At 48.1% G+C, this 20,482-nt stretch overlaps 1 non-coding gene across 1 annotated transcript; it reads right to left on the bottom strand.

Annotated features, from left to right (window-relative positions):
* Positions 1 to 3,484: 3,484 nt before the first annotated feature.
* On the bottom strand, positions 3,485 to 3,609 carry LOC144122290 (U5 spliceosomal RNA). The gene has a single exon (XR_013312891.1). It is a non-coding gene; the product is annotated as a U5 spliceosomal RNA (small nuclear RNA).
* Between the last annotated feature and the right edge of the window lie 16,873 nt (positions 3,610 to 20,482).

Here is a 20,482-nt window from a genome sequence, read left to right as displayed (position 1 = left end):
AGACTGTTAATCATAATTATTTACTGACATTTGAAAAGTGCCTGCAAATGTTATGAATTTGAGTGTGTTTATATGCTTGCATTTGTTTTATTTTCCCCACACTGTTATGATCTGTACTAGATCGCAGTGTCTATAAATTTAAAAAATACATTCATCACATTCTGAACACTTCAAAGACTTTCCATCCTGAGGAAGCTCTTTGGAGCAGACATTACACGTATCAGCCACAGCGGTGCAGTCAGCGGCGAAATTCACTTATTGATATAACGTATCGAGTTATTAAAATAATGTTCAGCACTGCACAACGGCTCGCCGCTGACTGCGACGAAGCTTGGTAGGCAAAGGCTTTAAGTACAGGCCATCGGGATCACATGGTATCGATGATAGGCCAAGCTGTTCGAGATGTCGAAGATCGCAATCTGCCGCAATCCAAACTCAGCCCAGCAAGAGGCCGCGTGTGTCACGAAGATCCCCTGATTTCTGGATTGATGAGCGGTTTACGTTGATACAGCGGCAGCGAAAGAAGTCAACGATGTCCGCCAACTTGAGAGCCTACCGAGTTAAAAATAATGTTCAGCACCGCGCAACGGCCCGCCGCTGACTGCTTACGAATCAGTTATATCCTAATAATCCTAATGTCTAATAATCAGTTATAGCATGATAATCAGTTGCGAATCAGTTATAGAATTGCTCACTTTTTGTTGGCTGTATTGAGTTAAAAACAAGACATGAGCGTGATTTTTGTTTGGTTTGGTTTAAATATGGTGTAGAATGGCCGGTCTTTCAGCTATCACACTGAAGCCTTCTTTTCGAAGAACCAATGCGTGAGCGGTTGGTAATGCATTGTCCCTTTCTCTTGTCTGTATCCAAAGTGGGAGTGAGTTGCTTGGTCGGTGCAATGGTATGGCGCAAAAGGTCGATTCTTTACGTCTGAAATGTGCTTCCTGATACGATCCATATGCACCGCCCAGCCGTACACAAACCCTAGATCATAAAGTGAGTTGTCATGAGCTAACAGTTAGCCAAAATCATAGCGTGCGGGCACTGCTGATGTTTGGGAACTTCTTGCTGCTTCATCAGTACACTTCCAGGAACATGCCCCACAGCCGTGGTGGACCACTGCAAGAGAATTTATGACCCGAGTATTGTTTGGAACATTTTGTTTTGTGATTCAATGAACGGTTTGTGATATGACTAGGTAGTTACTTCTAGGTTGCAAGTGCCGTAGGGAAATCTTTCACACGCGAACACGTAGACTAGTGGTTCTAAATTTTATTTGTACCTGCAGGTACTGGTTAGCTGTCACAGGTTAAATCTCAGGCTCTGCATTTGTGCCCGCCCTTCTTCGAATACAAATATTTTCACTAAACGAGAACTGGCCTGGCATCCTTGGAATCTTTCCAGGAGCCACTCGAATTTACCTCGCACAAGCGTGTGTTCCTTGTCGGCACAGACTTGTCGGCGCCTTGTCGGCCACTCAAGGCGCCTTTTCTGGTTGTTTTCCCCCGTGGAATGGAGAAAAAGTTTTCCCCGAATCTGTCCGGCTGCTGCCCCCTAGTAGGCAGCAGCCTGGCGCGTTGTCTCGAGACGCCTCACTTCGGCTACCTCACTTCCACCTCTCTTCGGCTAACAGTCGAGTCCGAGCTGTCATTTTCCAGTGTTTATCGCTTCTGCATGGAAGCTGGGGCTCGAACAAATATGGAGAACCGCAAAGAACTTTCAGAGAGCACAGATATTCCATAATTACAAATATCTGTCGATAAATAAACTGTACAGCTGCGGAAACCCGTCGCTTCTCCCAGCCCGTGAAACGACAAGAGCCGAGATGGCAACGATGACGTCAATAAGCTTTCGATCAATCACGAGCGGAGACTGCCCGTCTGAAATAGCCCGCGTCGATTGCTGCTTATTTCTTGAAAATAAATGTCCGCATCATTGTTTACGGGCGATTTAAATGTCATATTCGAATTGACAGGACACAGATCCATAGAATACCACTCGAAACTCATTTTTTTAAATCACTTCGCCTTCCAGAGATATTTAACGGCCTCCAACGAATTTTTTAAAGCGAAAACTTTAGTACGCCAGGCAGCGAGCCATTTCGGTTCGTCGCGCACTTCAGCCGCATGACGTTCCGTGGCTGACGAACGACCATGAGCCGCCGTTGCCTAGCAATACCGCAGCCGCGCTCCAAAAGATGGCGCCGCCATCGACGGCGCTTCCGTCGCCGCTCGCTCCACCAGATGTGCTCTGCTGGGGTAGAGGGCGAGGAGGTGTCGCCTCGCGCGGGGGATATGTGTGTGTGTGTGTGTGTGTGTGTGTGTGTGTGTGTGTGTGTGTGTGTGTGTGTGTGTGTGTGTGTGTGTGTGTGTGTGTGTGTGTGTGTGTGTGTGTGTGTGTGTGTGTGTGTGTGTGTGTGTGTGTGTGTGTGTGTGTGTGTGTGTGTGTGTGTGTGTGTGTGTGTGTGTGTGTGTGTGTGTGTGTGTGTGTGTGTGTGTGTGTGTGTGTGGTCCGCTTTCGAAATCTGGAACTCTTTCTTGGGAGAGGAAGTGTTCCTCCGGCAGTGGTCGTGCCCATTTATTTCTGTTAAGAACAATCGCCTTGGTCTTATCTTTTGACCAAACTGGCGCTAAGGTCTGTTTTTTTTCTTTTTCCCGTGTTTTTTTTTTTCTTTTTCCCGTGTCAGATTATTGCTTTTTCACTCTTCCGTGAATAGGTATGAAATCCCGTCTTAAATCGCTCACAAGCAATTCGTGTTAGTTGCTCAAAGATGCTTATGGTACCTCTTTAATTGGCTCGCCTTATATGCTTAGCGTGATGTCTACTTGTGAATGTCAATGTATCGAGTAACCTTGGCATGTGTACGTATGTAAATAATTTTTTTCCCATCACAAAGACAGAACGAAGCGAGGAAGAGACATCGCGCTCAAGAGACACCATAAGAACGTGCCGCACGACTCGAGAAGCGTCGTAACGAAGATGCAGCTAGCAGTGCCACGTCCCGGAGTGAGTCTTAAACTGCGGAAGAGACCGGTTTGAGTTCTCGACAGCGTCGGAATGAGACGCTGTGTAGACGACGTGAAGAGGAAATGAAGCTTTCGCAATTCAAGTAGAAAAGAAAAGGCGCAGTGACTGTTTCACTGCCACCGAGTAGTCCAGTCCTCAAAACACGATTATCGCACCACAATGTCTTTGCGAGACCATGTATCCATATTTATGCTCGCGTTACACCATTACAGGGGTCGAGTGTACCAAGGTAGTAGTAAGTGTTTTTTTTATTAAAATAGTAACAAAAAGCAGGGAAAAGATTTTTGTTAGCCCCGGCATCTTCCATCGATACTGAAGCACCTGAGCTGGGGCAGCGGAAGTAAAATATAGAAGGCAGAACGGAGAAATGTTAGAACTCGCGGAGCGCTCGGTCACTGCGTGTGACTACCTGCCGGAGAACAAGGTGAATTTTCTTATTTTGGATTGATACGTTCGGCTCCGCCCAAACAGGCGCAGCCTCACAAAAATTGACTTTCAGGCACATTGCAGAGCCCCTTCCCACGGTATTCTTTAGTAAAAGGCGAAAGATTAATGCGTGGTACTGAGAAGAGGCTTGAGTGATGAGCCATAAGCACGACCAGCGGACGGGCGGCACCCCAGGCGGCCCAGCAAGAAGAGCAAGTGACGCAGCTTGCGAGGGGTAAAAATGCCACCTGAGGTTTTGGCAAATCGACAGCTAGCTTCAAGTTTCGAGCGACTGGCATTCTGAGTACTGATAGTTCTAAACAAATTGCACTGTGAAACTAGGTTTACAGCTTCTTTTCGAAGCTTTGTTAATCAATAATGGCCGCCAAGACCAGTGGCGACTGCACTTTCTAACGCGCTTGAGAAATGTGCGCGCGCAAGCATGGCTTTCCTGTCATCCATGTTTGATAACGATCCGTACGCCCTGTTTCATTTTAAGGCGTGCGCGTTTCTTGTCTTATGAGTGGCGCAGACGGAAGTTGTCCGCAGAAGTGACCGCACGAACTGTGAATCACGAGTTGCATGACAATTAAAATCAAATGTAAAATTTGATGAAGCAACAGTTCATATGCAACATAATGTAATGAAAGTAGTGATAGTAAATAGAAAGTAAAAATAGTGGCAGGTAGTGATAATGATCGCTCCTGAAAGTGAAAGTTAGTGCTTGAGTTAGTGGCAGTGATGTTGATAATGATAGCTGCCGATAGCGACAATTATTTAGAGCTAGAAAGAGTGATAGTGCTAGAGGTAGGTAGAGATGATGATAGCTGCCGATAGTGATAATTAGCGCTAGAAATAGTGATAAGTTGATAACGCTAGTGGTAGATAGTAATAGTCGTCATGATATTGATACTAAAAGGTGTGTTAGTGGTGATGATAGTTGCGATAGTGATGGTTGGTGACAGCGATGATTATGATTGTGGTGTTGATTGTAATGATGATCATAGCGATAGCTAAAAGGGTCGTTTGTTCTAGTCTCGTGAAGTTCATGGGTATGAACTCTGCGAGGGTTGCTCGTGTGTCAGGATTAATTTAGACTTAATTTGCGTGCATTGGGAACTGACGTCACAATATCCATGAATGTCGGCATAGTTAAGCCTAAAGGAGAGGGAAGGGGTATGCTTTTCCTTTTCCGCCTATTATTATTATTAACGTTTTCAATCTATATGCTTATAAACTATTGCGGACCTATAAAATAGAACAATGAAGATTCATAACAAAAATATCTGACTTAGCCCCGATTCAGTTATTTCAGTGCACGTACCCACGCCGACGCAAACCACACTGTGTAGTACCTGTAGTGAGAACAAACTATGGACGCCAAATGGTAACATTCCAACTTCCCTCACCACTGAATAGATTAATTGCTGCAAATATTGACATAGGAAACATTCGTTGCTGTGACCTCATCGACTACTTTATATCTGAAGGCACACTTGCCTAGTATTTTTATTTTAACATTTATTTACTTGTATTGGTCCTCTTGTTATAATTTTTATAACAGCGTTTTTCTTTTTTTGTTGCTTTTATTGTTTTTGCTTCAACCCGTATTTATTTTCTACACACACTGGTGGTTGTGTATTTGCTCACAGAAGTGCAGTCGCATACCACTGCCCACTTGCTGTACAGGGGGTTTGGACCTTATCAAGCGATAACCGCTTTTATTCCCATTCCCTCCAACACTATATGCTGATGGAAATAAATCATTATTTTTATTGTTATTAAAGAGACAAGCGCAATCCTGGGTATATATATTTTTCGAAATTATGTCGGTGCTCGCAAAAATATTGACAGTAGAGAAGCCTAGGAGACCTTGCTAAGACGCCCGGACTGTGAGCTACAGCTCACCATCTGTCGCAAGAGGCCGCTACCAGTCAAGGGCTGCCAGCCAGCCTCTGACCGCGGACGCGTAACTTCCTGTCTTCGAGGAATGCGTGCACCCGCCGCGGTGGCTGAGTGGTTAGGGCGCTCGGCTACTGATCCGGAGTTCCTGAGTTTGAACCCGACCGCGGCAGCTGCGTTATTATGGAGGCTGCCTTAACTTATCTTTGCTGCATTGTATCTTGTTTCCCGTCCCTAATAAACGATTTCCGTTAAGTAGTTTGAAGTTGAATGGCACAGCCGTGAACGTCCCGCCGGGCGAGCATACGAAGACACAAGTGCTCTTTATACTTGTAACTGCCTTGTACGATCACCGACCATCGTGCCATTATAGTTTTTCATCGACCGTGCCGATCATCTGACGAGCTTTAACAGGCTCCTTCAAAGGTTAACTAGCCCTTGAAGCGGCGCTAGTAGATCATCTGCTGTTCGGCGCTGGTAAATCGAGCCACGTCAAATACAACACAACAGGCACACAAAGCTCATAGACGCGAAGCGCCATAAAAAACCGACACTCACCTGGCCACCTATGGCGCCACCAATCATCGGTTTTCTTTGCTTCCATCATTCAAGTTGGTTTTGTCTGTCGTCCTTGTGGAATGAAAGTGCACTATGGGTTTCAAAACAAAACAAAACGAACCTTTCTTTGTCAGCCTCAGAGGTTCGTGGCCTCCATGGAGGAACGAAAATTCCTCCAAGGTGGCGTATCTTGTCAGTATGACATCATCACAATTGCACTTGCGAGATTGGCCTGTGGCGGCGATACCTGTAGTTTTGTTCTTACAATTTTCTACCTTACAAGAGTTTTGTTTTTAGTAAGAGTAGCGTTTTTGTGATGAGGAGCTGGTATTCTATCGATACAAGCCACCTTGGTTTGGTTTGATCTATGGGGATTTAACGTCCCAAAGCGGCTCAGGCTATGAGAGACGCCGTAGTGAAGGGCTCTGAGAATTTCGACCACCTGGGGTTCTTTAACGTGCATTGAAATCGCACAGTACACGGGCCTCCAGAATTTCGCCTCCATCGAAATTCGACCGCAGCGGCCGGGATCGAACCCGCGTCTTTCGGGCCAGCAGCAGAGCCCCATAACCACTCAGCCACCGCGGCGACCACTAGCCAACTTCAATTTCTCCTGAGTGTCCCTTTAAGAGATGAAAAGAGTCGATTATGTCCGCATCGGCAACTTCATTTTGCTGAAGACGAAGGTGGTAAGGTGCCCAAACGTGTTGCTAAAGGCCCGCTATGAGCGAGAAACAGCTCAAGCAGTGCGGGACCCCTTAGCGCCGTGCTGAGCTTGATGAGAAGGAGCTGAATGTGGCTTCACTTTAAGAGGGAGTTCAGCGTTTTTTAATCCATGTAAAACTACCGTTCATGAAAAAATTCCCCAGTAACAACCGGTCGAGCACATTCAGCTAACCCTGTTGTGTTAAAGCGACGAATTAAATGAAATATGCAGAAAATGGAATGAACGACAGACTTTACGGAGTGCAGCGCGCGTCAAGAGACCAATAGACACATTTAGTTGGCCGTTCGGAAGGGGCTTACGTACGCAGGAGCGTTGCCGGTTGCGAGTGCGCATGCGCAGTATGTTCCGTACCGCTGGGCCACTTGCGTACGGATGCACGTGTCGTGTCGTCAGCTAATTGTCGCTAATTATGAGCTAATTATCGGCTCAGAAAAAGGTTAAAGGAACTGAAGGAGCTCCGTGGAAAACAGGGATGCTGACTAAATCAGCCCTGGGATCGTATAGGAGCGCAAAGCAGGAAATTGCTAAAGAAAATATCTACGATAATTGTACAGAAAGCTTTTTGTTGTTCGAGGCCAGGACGGGACTTTAGTGGACAAATACATAGTCAGGTACCCTGAGATAGACACGTTGTGCGGTGTGTGTGGAGAGGAGGAGGAAACGGCTGAACACTTGATACTTTTGTGTAAAGGGAAAGTACAGGGGTAAGCCCTACAGTGGAAAGCAGCGGGGCTGATTTATTTAGAGCATTGGGATTTAAGGACAGTAAAGAAAAATAGATTTGAAGCGGGTAGAAGTAACCAAGCGAATGTTATCTGACTGGTGGCCAAAATCAAGACAAGATCAAAATTTCACAAATCATCGCTAGGTGGCTTGAACCACCCCGATTTAAGGGGTTCAGCCTTATCCATCCATCCATCCATCCATCCATCCATCCATCCATCCGTCCATCCATCCATCCATCCATCCATCCATCCATCCATCCATCCATCCATCCATCCATCCATCCATCCATTTCCATCCATCCATCCATCCATCCATCCATCCATTTCCATCCAACCATCCGTCCGTCCGTCCGTCCATCCATCCATCCATCCACCCGTCCGTCCGTCCGTCCGTCCGTCCGTCCGTCCGTCCGTCCGTCCGTCCGTCCGTCCGTCCGTCCGTCCGTCCGTCCGTCCGTCCATCCATCCATCCATCCATCCAACCGTCCGTCCGTCCGTCCATCCATCCATCCACCCGTCCGTCCATCCGTCCGTCCGTCCGTCCGTCCATCCATTCCCTGAAGGCGCCAGCAATTTTGCGCCTTTCGAGCGCGGTCATATCAAGCGAGGGCGCAGGCTTATGTCAGCCAGTGCGCACTCGCAGCGGGGGAGCGGCGGTCAGCGCCGAAGTAGCAGCGCTGTCGCTCGGCTGGAAGGCAGCTCGGGCCGCCTACGAGGCTACTCGGTTAATTTGGCAAAGAGGGTAGAGTCGCTAGAAAAAAAGTTTAGCACTAGCGACGTGCCACCGGAGCAGCACATAGCGACGATAGGCGCCACGGTTACGGACATGCCAATAACAAATGTGCCCGGCCAGTTCGCAAAGCAAGGCACTTAGAGTTTCTTACTATTAACTTCGGGGAAAGCTGGAGCCCGCCTATGGGAGTTTGCATGGAGCTTCCTCGAGGCCACCTGAGCCACCTTGGGCGCTCTAAGCATCTTGGGGCGGAGAGCTACGTGCGCAGAACCACAACTTTTGGCCAAAAATAATTAAAATACAAATATGTTTGATAATCAAGAATGTCCGAACATTCATTATCCTGTCCATAAATTGCAACAAATGAGCAGGAAAGCGTGTACATCTAAATTTTGTTCGAAATAAGCGATTGCCTTCTCTCCTATTGTCAGACCACGAAAGATAATGTTTTGTGCTTAATAGGCGCACTTTTAAAAAGAAATATGTTTTTTTTTATTTTGTCGCTTCAACACTTTCAGAGGTTTTTTAATGGTTCTTCGGAAACCAAAAACCTTTCATTGGCGTCATATGCTGTTGCGTTTTCGCTACTATGGCTTTTGCACACTATGTTTGCGCCAAAGTCGTCTGGACCCTGGACGGAACGGGACATCTTAGTAACGCCACTCTCTCTTCCTGAAAAACGCCGACTGTCCCGCATCAAGTACCTCATCGCCCCATCATGTTTTGAGCGTCTATGGTGGCTCAGGCGTAGCGCCGCCAGCTTTCCGTCTAGTTAATAGTAAGAAACACTATGGCATGGCACCGCGCTACCCGATTTTCGCCGCTGCGGAGACGTCATTGTGGTTTCTTTTTTACTCGTCACTGTGCGTATGCAGATGTCCATACACAGAACACGCGGAAACATTGTACTTAGTAGTTGTGGTACTTACATACTGTATGCTTTCAATGTAAGCTTTATGTGGCCTGCAATAGGGTTTGGCCCCTTCTGACGCGACCTACACTCATTGCACCTATACTCCGGGACAGCTTTCTTCTGCAATTCCGTATAAGCTACGAGGCGCGGGGCTTCCAGCAGTTGCGATACCAAAAACGTGAATAGGAAAAAAAAGAGGCAAGCCTGCGGACGGGAGGTCTGCGGGTATATTGATTGTTGTAGTGATATCTTACACTATATGAAAAAATTGCTTTCATGAACTCCTTCCGGTTCAAAACTGCTTTCGTCCAGAATTGTTCAGTATGTGAGCGTGAACAAGACGTCAATGCTTTACCGCTGTTTTTGCGGACGACCAATTCTCAAAACTAAAAATCTTGCACCATATTAAACAGTGACCGATGAACTTCTGATTGAAGAATGATCCACGTCAGCAAAGCGGATGTTCAGTGGACTAAGGGTTCCTTTATTCAAAGAGGTGAAAAATTTCCGAAGTCTACTTCGAAGCTCTGTTGCGGTGCAAACAAATAGTAATAATAATACTTATAATAATATAAAAACAATAATTGGTTTTTGGAGAAAGGAAATGGCGCAGTATCTGTCTCATATATCGTTGGACACCTGAACCGCGCCGTAATGGAAGGTACAAAGAAAGATTGAAAGAAGAAAGGCAAAGAGGTGCCGTAGTGAAGGGCTCTGGTAATATTTCGACCACCTGAAGATCTTTAACGTGCACTGACATCGCACAGCACACGGGCACCTTAGCGTTTTTCCTTCATAAAAACACAGCCGCCGCGGTCGGGTTCGAACCCGGGAACTCCGAATCAGTAGCCGAGCGCCCCGACCACTGAGCCACTGGGGCGGGCCGGTGCAAACACAGAAAGCTAGAAATTTTGTAGGAATTATGACAAATGCGCCACTTTGTGCGTTGAAGTGAAAAGTAATTTCAAAGCATTTTTTATTGCTTTTCGGAAGCAATTGTAATGTAATGTCATTACTGTTCTTCTAGCAGTAATTAGCAATGCAATTTAATTTTCTAAACGCCGAGTCGCTTTAGGACTAAAACGCAAATTAACTATTAGCCATCATCTCGCGCATATGCAGCGTGTAGACGAGTTAGCGAGAGCAAGTCGACATACCCGAGCATCGCCGGTGATATAAAAATAGCTGTGGTTTAGCTCTGGTTAAACCTGAAGTGCCGCGATAGCTACAGCCGGCCGAGTGGAACTGGCTCAGTAGTCGAATTGCAATGTCAGTCTTTCGCTGCTTCGTTTCGCCGGGGCGTTCCTTCTTAATCTTCCTCCCTGGGCGTGGATTCTCTCTCTCCCAACTCTTCCCTCACCACAACCTACCCCTCCCCCGTCGGTTTCGCCGCAGAGACGCGCCGCCGCAGCTGCTCCGCACCACGTGACCAACCAGGGCGCCGCCACAGAGCTCAAGGGCTTCCACGCAGCTCAAGGGGTGCTAGCGGAATGTAGCTATCGCTGCAAAGCAGAACTGCGCCTCAAACTTAAGAATACTTCGACTATTTCCTGGGCGCCCGCACACGCAGGCATCGAAGGCAATGAGTGGGCCAACAGCATTCGCGAGCAGCAGCATACAGGATGACACCCCGCACATTCAGTCTGAACGGCTGCATACACCTGTCCGCTGGATGCCTTGGCGCTCAAAGATATTGCGAAGAAGCGACGCTGCACAGCCTCTCAGCACCTGAACCAGAGGAACGCGCAGAAGAGCAAGCGCATCGTGTTCCCGCCCGTATGCAGGAGCAGGTACCGAGGGGCACCCAAACCTCTGCTTCACTAACCACATCATTACGGCAGAAATTTTTCAAAAATGACTCCAAGAAAAGGTTGTGCCGTTGCTGCTGAAGCGAAGCCTATTCGTAGCTACGTACAAGGAAACTCACAGAACTAGTTACTGCCATCCGCTCGGACACGCACAGCGACTGCGCTCTTCCAGCAACACGCGACCGCACGGCCGTCGCTCTTCTCTGGGCAAACCTTGGGGAATTTGTTGGAGAAGACCCGAGCAACATACTTTGCAGCAGTCGACGGCGACTAAATCTGCAGCCGCCCCTACCGCAGTGAGAATGACATGTTCAGGCGCCCGCACAGATGCCTTCAGGAATGTGCACATGGACTCAATCAATCAATCAATCAATCAATCAATCAATCAATCAATTCGATGGTTACGAACGCAGGGTAACTCATTATTCAGCTTCCCTGCACATAGCCGCATTCGTTTTCGGACTTTAAACACCCATAAACCGTTCCATATACATTGCCAAATTTGCAGAAAGCTCCTCGCTGGCAACTACAGCATTGAAAAGAAAAAAAATGAAAATTTGTTTTTGGGGAAAGGAAATTGCTCAGTATCTAACATACGGGCGACGACCTGAACCGCGCTGTAAGGCAAGGGATAAAGGAGTAACTGAGCGAAGAAAGAGGTGCCGTAGTCCTGGAGGGCTCCGGAATAATTTCAAGCACCTGGGGGCTTTTACCATGCACTGACATCGCACAGAACACGGGCTCCTTAACGTTTCGACTCTATCAAAACGCAGCCGCCGCGGTTCGGTTCGAACCCGGGAACTCCGGATTAGTAGTCGAGCGCCCTAACCACTGAGCCACCGCGGTGGGTCCTAATTAATTATTTTTGAGAAAACCGCAGAGGACACGCAGAAAATTTAGAGTCGGGATGGGAGGCTGCAAGGGCGATCACAACCTCCTCCGCATGAATGGATCTGGGTGCTCTGAACGAGCACCCAGCTACTGTTTTCCGAGCAAATGTTTTCCCTAGGGTATGACTGCAGCCGCGTACCATTCCCCCCTAAAGTGGTAGGGGCCTGCAATGTCGACTTAGAAGACGTGTTCCTTTGAGCCATAGTGGCGGTGCAGGGCATCTGCCCGCGCCTGGCGCTGGCAATTACAGTCCTCCTTGTTCTTCTTAATTAGAAGGGGTCGAACGTAGAGGGCGCGTCTTCACAGTTCGGGCACTCGAACCCTTTCCATCGATGGTATGGTGGTGATGCTTGATATGTAACCGGTCCAAGAGGCGGCGACATGACATGGTATGGGCGAGATGCGTGTATTTGTTAGCGAGAAGCGCCTCGCGAAGTTCCCGAAAGGTGTTCGCCGCCCCTAACACGAGCAGTCGCGCGTTGGAAGCTGAGATGTATCGGGAAATCGACGCCCGGCTTGGCGTCTGTAACGTTGAGTGCGTTCCGCACACTTGATAGGCAGCGCGCCCATCATGCCACCTTACCATGCCACCTTACCAAGTGGAAGTTAAATTAATGGTTTATCGCGGGAGATTGGTCACCCAATGAACGCTGCGGCCAATTCTACCGCCCTTTACCGGCGAATCGAAAGGTCAATGGTCAAGTGCTCCGACACTATGGTGGAACACGTATGTTAAGGCCTACAGCCACACTTGACGTCCGGCTCACTTGAAGGTCAACCAGCAGCCCATGGTGAAATCTGATTTGCTTTGCCTAGCGTAGTGAAGTAGTGGTAGTAGTAGTCCTCAGACGTTGCTGGCACATACCCACTGCGGGGGAGTGGTCAAGAGACAGGCGGTTAATTGCTGGATACAGGAACGTTTTGAGGGGAAAAGGAGTGATAATAGTATGTAGGCTGATAGATTGGAAGATGCAAGGACAGGGGACCTGTTAACTTGGAGATCGACGACGGGACAATGGCTTAATGTGCATAATAGTATACAATGCCTGTAAGCATTCGGTGTCGTACTGACTGAGTGTGAAAAAAGAAATTATAATGGGAGTCGCTGCATTGCTTTAAGAAAATATTGCACGCTCATTTCGCTTCGTCCAAGCAAAGAAGCGCCAATGGAAAGAACAACCACGGAGGACACAGGCAAACCCAGTTGATGAAATGCAATTTGCAAAAGAGGCTTCCTGAAATCAGAGGAGCGGCGGCAGAACAGCAGGAACTGATCTGTTGTCTCAGTTTCGGCACAAAAAGGGCTAAATGGGGAAGCCGCCAGGCCAGATCTGTGAAGGTAGAAATTTAGAGGTGTAACCTGGCAACGCAAACGCGTGAAAGAGACCTCAAGTCTGCGTGAGCGCCAGTCTTTGCTGCTCCAAGGATGAAGAATATGCTGGTATTCGAGAGATGATGTAAGAACCCAGGCAGAAAATTCCTGAAATATTGTGTAGCTGCGAAACCTCACCGCAGCTGTATAGGCACAGGTTGGCAGGACAGCAACAATTGGGCCGCAGAGAGAGGCTCTTGCTAAGGGATCTGCAACCTCATTTAAAAGAAAGCCCATGTGATCTGAAACGCAAAGCAACCATACCGTATTTAGATTATGCGGAATCAGGAATTTAAAGAGGCGTAATGCCCGAGATTCAGTGGGTGAGGATAATGAAGAACAAATGGACAGAGAGTCCGTCATAACCACGACCTGGGAAACGGTAGTTTCTAATTTTTGTAAGGCTAAGATCACTGCTTTATAATTCATCCAGTTAAATTGGAGTGAAGTCAGGAAGATGGAGAGAAAAAGAAGAACGCAGTGAAGGCTAAAAAATTCCCACACCTGCAATTTCGCAATCCTGCGAGGCATCTGTAGCAATAACAACATGAGAGGGAAAAGAATTTAGCTGCTCCTGCAACAGACCCTCAAGAAGCGGGAAGGGCTGCAGCTTTTGCATTCTATGGGTAAATGTCATTGAATTCAATCTAGACAGAAGATGAGTTATTATACATTCCGCGGACATCTGTAAAATGAATGTTTATGAGATCAAGGAGAGACTGCACGTAACACATCTGCGAAGTATGAAAACAGGACTAGGTGGCACTAAAAAAGGCGGAAGGTTGACTAAGAAATATTATGCTGGAGGCGTGAAGAGGTGAGTCGCACAATTTTAAAAATGTTTGAACTGTTATAAGGCAAAACCTAGCTGATAACGATGGGATTCGCGCCTCAATGTGCAGAACAGCATTGGCGATGCATTTTTAAAGCCCCAGACAGAGGCGCAACGCCTTCATGCTCCAAGAGCACAAGAGGGCGAAGTTTATAGGCAGGAGCTCCTGAGAATAAAACACACCCCTCCTCCTCGCTTCAAAAGGCACCCGTGTGCTGTGCGATGTCAGTGCACGTTAAGATCCTCAGGTGGTAAAAATTATTCTGGAGCCCTCCACTACTGCACCTCGTTCTTTATTTTTTATTTCCCGCCTTTACCACATCCTTTACGGCGCGGTTAGTGTGCCCACAGAGGTACGTGAGACATTTCCTGCTCCGCTTCCTTTCCTCACAAAAAAAATCAAATGGGCGTTTGTAAAAAATTGATGATGGCCCAGTCCTGATAGGTCAGGGTATGTCATCGGTCCGAGCCCCTCTCGCAAGCAAGCCTCCAGCTTGACAAAAACATGTAAGCTATATGCAAAGCGGAATGCTATGGTATAACCCAGAACGCTGTACGACGAACGGCTGCTCAAAATTTTGATGCGAATGTGGTCGGCAATGCTGCCATCATATTGACGCTTTGATGGATTAAGTTTTGGGGAGGAGGGGGTAAGGGAGGACTGATTTTACATTGCACTTGTACCTGGTGACCTTGTCTGGCATTAGCCTTTTCCGTTGCTCACTACGTTAATTAACAAAAGTTAATCAATGTGTGCTTATTAGCATAAATGCATGAATCACGGGACTTCCTCACGTGTCTCGTGAGGTCACGTGGTGCTATATCTTGCGGACATATTAGCCTGTTTGACGGCACTTCAATGCCTCATGCAACTTTCTTTCGTCTTTACCTCTCACAATGGTAAGTCCAAGTTATGACTTAATCGTACGCACACACTGATAAACCGAATTAAGCTAACGCGAGCAAGAACTAAGAAAAAATTAATGTGGATTAGGTCAGCTAATCCAGGATATACAAAGCGAAAAATGTCGGAGTTCACTGTGTTTTTTGGCGTTGACAATGTTCTAGACGGCGATGGCTTTGAGGAAAGGAAGGGCGCATACTGGCTCCTGGATATGCAGACGCCTCATTCTTGCTTTGATACATGTGGCAGTGGTGAGAGAGCGATGTGGACTTTACGCATTAGCGCTGACAGCGTTGTGGCTCACATGCGGCACTGCAGCAATAGCTAGGCCGCAGCGTTCATTTGGTGATCACTCTCTCGCGATCAATGATTTACTGCATGCCACATCCCAGGTGGCAGGAAAGGCGCGCTGCCTATCAAGTGCGCGGAACGCACTTTGCAGTTGGACTCCAACGCCACGTACAAGAAAGCGAGATTGAGGTCTCCACTGACCCACGGAGCCGATTGTGCGCCTTTCCTTTCGTGAAAAGGAACATCCTTTGCAAAGTTGTCAACGCCAATGAACTCTATGAACGCCGTCGGCTCACTTGTTTTGTTTGGACTTTGAGAAAAGGAAATAGCACAGTAACCGTCTCACATATTTCCGTGGACACCCAAAACGCGCCGTAAAGGATGTGATAAACGAGGGAGAGAAAGAAGAACGAGAAAACTGAAAATTGAAAGTTAGATTATGAGGAAAGGCGCGGTGCTGCGTAGCGGCGGAACATCTGCGGCTCGGTGCTACTAGTGGCCCATGCGCAGTAGTGACTAGAGATTGAGAGAGAGAGAGAGAGAGAGAGAGAAAAGACGGAGATGGCGGCGGCCAGCTGCGCCGTGCGTGACGTCACTCGTGCTCCGACATACGCCGGCTCGCGCGAAGCGCGATGGTGACTAGCGTAGTGAAATTTTCGCTTCAAAACAGTCTGGACTGTTTTTCTAGACTACACAACGATAATGTGCCAGTTTATGTACATAACACGCATACTGTCATGAAAAAGAGCAACTATCAACTGTATCTTACCCGCCGCGGTGGCTCAGTGGTGAGGGCGCTCGGCTACTGATCCGGATTTCCCGGGTTCGAACCCGACCGCGGCGGCGACGTTTTTATGGAGGCAAAACGCTAAGGCGCCCGTGTGCTGTGTGATGTCAGTGCACGTTAAAGATCCCCAGGTGGTCGAAATTATTCCGGTGCCCTCCACTACGGCACCTCTCTCTTCCCTTCTCCTTTCACTCCCTCCTTTCTCCCTTCCCTTACGGCGCGGTTCAGGTGTCCAACGACATATGAGACAGATACTGCGCCATTTCCTTTCCCCAAAAACCAATTATTCAACTGTATCTTCAAGTGCGCCTGCTCACTTTGGCGCTGGCGCTAGAGCTTCCTGGTCTTTCAGGGTGACCAGTCTGCCTCCAACTACGGCCACAGACTCCCAGCTTGGCATTATCGAATGTCGACTTGATGCTTTTGCCAGACACCTTGATGTCCTCGTGCCTTTGCCGTGCCGTTTTCCGCCGAGGTTCCGGCCACGCCACCACGCCACCGCTCCCCGGAATCCCAACCGTCCGACGCCCGGACAGCCACCTCGCCCTCGGCTGTCTGCTGGTACCACCGGATCTCCGGCAGCTCTGCCCGCAAGTGCACTCACCTGTGCTCCTTCTCGAGAAATGCTGGGACCGGCCACTTAGGAAAAGGAGGAGGAAAGACAGGTATGTTAACCGGAAGAATAACCGGTTTGCCTTCACGGGCGGAAAAAGTTGAGGGGATAAAAAGATGGAGAAAAAGAGAGTAGCAGGAAATTGAAGTCACTATGCAAAGTCACAGCGCTCAGTAAAGCCACAGCCTATCGTGCAGGCCAGAAGTCCTTAAGAATCGGAGCAGACCTTGTAGGCTTTCACCGCCGACGATCGCTGCGGCCAGTGGCCGAGAATCTTCGTTTCCGTCAGAGGGCGCAAATCTAGACGCCCCACTGCACGGCAGAGAGACTGCCTTTCGGCGCTGTGCGCAGGGCGGTCAAAAAGAATATGGCATACAGTCTCGGAATGCCCACAGATGACACATGCAGAGCTATCAGCCATACCAATTACGAAAGAGTAATGCTTGGGGAAAGCTACACGAAGCCACAGGCGACACAACAAAGTTGCTTAACGTTGTGGTAGGCAGGATGGATGCTGGAGCTTCAGATCTGGGTCCAAGATTTTTAAACGCGAATGCGATAATTGGCTTGAATTCTACGCGGCAAGCGTGATGTCCCGCGCCAGCGGTCTAAGGCTACACGCTGCGTCGGCTCACGAGATGGGGATCAACACACAATCGCCCTCATGTTGAGCAGTTCGCGCGGCTTCGTCCGTGCGGTGGTTGCCTGCAATGCCGCTGTGACCTGGCAACCATTGGTAAACAATATCGTGCCCCTGATTGATGGCGGTGTGTAGGAGCTCTCAGATTTCGTCGAGAAGTTGTTCATTTGACCGATGACGAAGAGCAGATTGTAAGGCTTGGGGGGCAGCCTTTGAATGAGTGAAAACAGGCCATTTCTGGGGTATTTCTTCACTGATATGCTCAATGGCGAGGGGAATAGCAGTAAGTTCTGCACCAGTCGATGAAGTGCGGTGTGATGTTTTCACTTTCTTAGCTGTGGTCCTTACGGGGATGACCCCGGAGACCGAAGAACTGGAAGGGGTCACTGAGCCATAGGTGTATATGTGCTGTCGGTGTCCGTGTTTCTCATTGTAAATATTCAAGAGTGGTCTGTTTTAATGCTGTCGACGACAAAAACGCCTTCTTTTTGAAGCCCGGTATGAAAAGAAGCATTCGAGGTTGGTGCAGACTCCATAATAGAAAAGACGGTCTAGAATCTGGTGTAGATTGGGCTTGTAGGACGTTGCGATCGGCCTCAATAAATTTCGCAAACGATGTACTCCGCTGGTTAGCAGGAAAACTAACAAGATGGTGAGTGGGAATCCAAGAAAAGTGACGAATATGCGCTTTCGCGCTCAATTGGACATAGGAAGTCACTGAATTCTTCTGAGCGATGAGTACTTTTGCGGCTGTAGAAGCGCATTTTGGCAGTCCTAGGCACGTGCGCAGAGCTTGAGCTTGAATACTTTGTAGGCACCGTATGTTAGTTTTACTCAAGTTTCCTAGTGCATGGTTACTGTACCGAAGGAACCCCATGAATAATGCTATGTACAGCTGGAGCATCGCCTGTACTCATGCTCCCCACGACTTCCCTCCGAGAAAGTAGATAACATGAACGATTGATGTCAGTCGCCTTTTCATGTACGAAACATGGGGGCCCCATATTAGATTACGATCGATGATTACTCCAAGGAAGCGATAGCTTCTTTTCTAGAGTATTGCTGTACCATTTATGCTTACGAGGTAATGGGACATGCTGTTGCGTGTAAACGTAAAAAGGAAACATTTTTCAGAAGACATCTCCACGCCTTGCAGGCAGAGTTAGGCCGTAAGAATGCTTGCCAACTTTTGAAGCCTCACTCGAACGTGTGGTCGCGAAACTCCTGATGCCCAGATACATATATCGTCCGCATAGACTGAGACTCGCGCCGACTGTGGCAGTACATACATCAATAAGGCCGACAAGCGCTACATTGAAAAGCGTTGGGCTAAGTTCTCCACCCTGTGCGACCCCATGGGATGTATATGTAAAGATGTTGGTCCGTCCTCAGTCTGGATAAAGAGTGATCTGTTCGACAGATAACTGCGTATCCAGCAGAAAATGCGACCATCAAGTTCAGCAGCTTCAGAGAGTCCAAAAATAGCTTGATGAGTGACGTTATCATACGCCCATTTAACATACAGAAACAACGACGCGGTCAAACGCTTCAGATGCTTCTGATGTGTAACTGATGACACCAGGTCAATCACTATCAATCGGTGTAATTCCACGCCGAAACCCTTAAATTACCCAAAATACCACCCAATTCGCGTAGGTACTATCCTTTCCATGAGTTTCCCACGCAACTAGCGAATGCGAATGGACGGTACGATGCTAGGTGAAGCGGCGATTTTCCGGGTTTAAAGACTGGAACCAGACGACTGGATTTTCTCGCGTCCGCGACTCTACCCTCACATCATAATAAGTTGATGTTGTCTAAAAGAACACGTCGAACCTCCTGACCAAGGTTTCCAAGTGCAAAGTATGTTACTTCATCGGACCCCGGCGAAGAAGACCGTCTGCAACAGGCCATGGCGACGCCTAGTTCTTCCATGGAGAAAGGAAGGTCCATTCGCGAATTAATAGATCTAGGCACTTAGCAGCAATTCAGAGTCGTGGTTGGATTCCTAGGAACTGCCATTGTTGCGCAAAAGTTTTCACCAATCTCCGCTTCGCTACATCCTTGGTGAAGTGCGGGAGACTTGAATGGTTGGAGCTGCTGAGGAGATGTTCGTAGACTACGCACCACACTCCAGATACTTGAGAGAGACTTTCGAGGAACCAGCGATTCACAAAATGCCTTCCAACGGTCAGCCTGCAAGATTTGAATTATGCGTTGGCATTTCTTCTGCGTGTGCCTGGAGTTCCTTAAGTCGAGGAGCGACATTGTGAACCAGTATCTTCTCTGTGCTCTTTGTAGAAGTGATTGGAGGTACTGCAGCTCCACATCTAAGTCTGTGAAATTTGGCAGTCGAGTGAACAAGCATCTCGCGTGTTCCATAGCCTAACTGATGCGCTCTTCAATGCCTGCTGTAGTGTCTTCTCTGCAGGCATTTTCCAGGAAGGTATTGAACACAGACCAGTCTATGCGTTGCAAACGTTTGGCAGATCTGCATCGAGCGAGACCAGGAAGAGTAATATATGTGAGGATGTGGCCACTTCCATGCGTTTCTACATCGGCAAACCACCGGACGTGCCTCGCAAGGCACCGAAACACAAACACCAATTCCAGACAGCTGCTGTAAGACAGCCCGCGAATGTACTTTGGAGAACCGTCGTTAATGCATTGTAGGTCGTGATCAGAGGCGCAAGCGACAAGACTTCTTCCCTTTCAATTCATCCGGATGCCTCCCCACATGGCGTGATGGGCATTAAAGTCACCAGTGACGATTGAAGGCCCACGTGTCACAGCCAGCAAGTCCCTCAGTCTGTCGGCATGAAACCGTGCTGTTGAAGATAAGTAGACGCCTGCAAGCATACACGTCAGGGCGCGCCTTTTCACCGTTAGACACACGAACGTGTTATGGCTTTGTGGGGGAACTGTATATTGCACGTGACTAAGCTCCCTTCGAATGTAGACGATGACCTTGTGGTTTCACATGTGCGTGGAGGATACAAACCCTTCATAGTCCGAAATTCAGATCGGATCTTGTAAATTCGGCGCACAAACCACAATGATTGGAAATCTGTCTTTATAGATGTATTCGCAAATGTCTGAAATGGGGAAATGAGCCTACGGGCATTCCCCTGGAAAATGGATGCATCTCTGTCTTGGTTTTCAAAAGGTAATGCTAGGGGAGCCATTGTGGCTGCTACTGGAAAGCTGCAAGAAGTGGATTTAGCGCGTCCAGTACCTGAAATGCATTCAGTGTTGCTTGCGAGCGAAGGCTAGACAGCATAACAGCGCCTCTTTTTGGGATAGTTGGTGTAACATTGTTTAACAAAAGTAAAA

Source organism: Amblyomma americanum, chromosome 2 (assembly GCF_052857255.1).
Source record: "Amblyomma americanum isolate KBUSLIRL-KWMA chromosome 2, ASM5285725v1, whole genome shotgun sequence".
In the NCBI taxonomy this organism is placed as follows: domain Eukaryota; kingdom Metazoa; phylum Arthropoda; class Arachnida; order Ixodida; family Ixodidae; genus Amblyomma; species Amblyomma americanum.
This window is presented reverse-complemented; position numbering and strand designations above follow the sequence as displayed.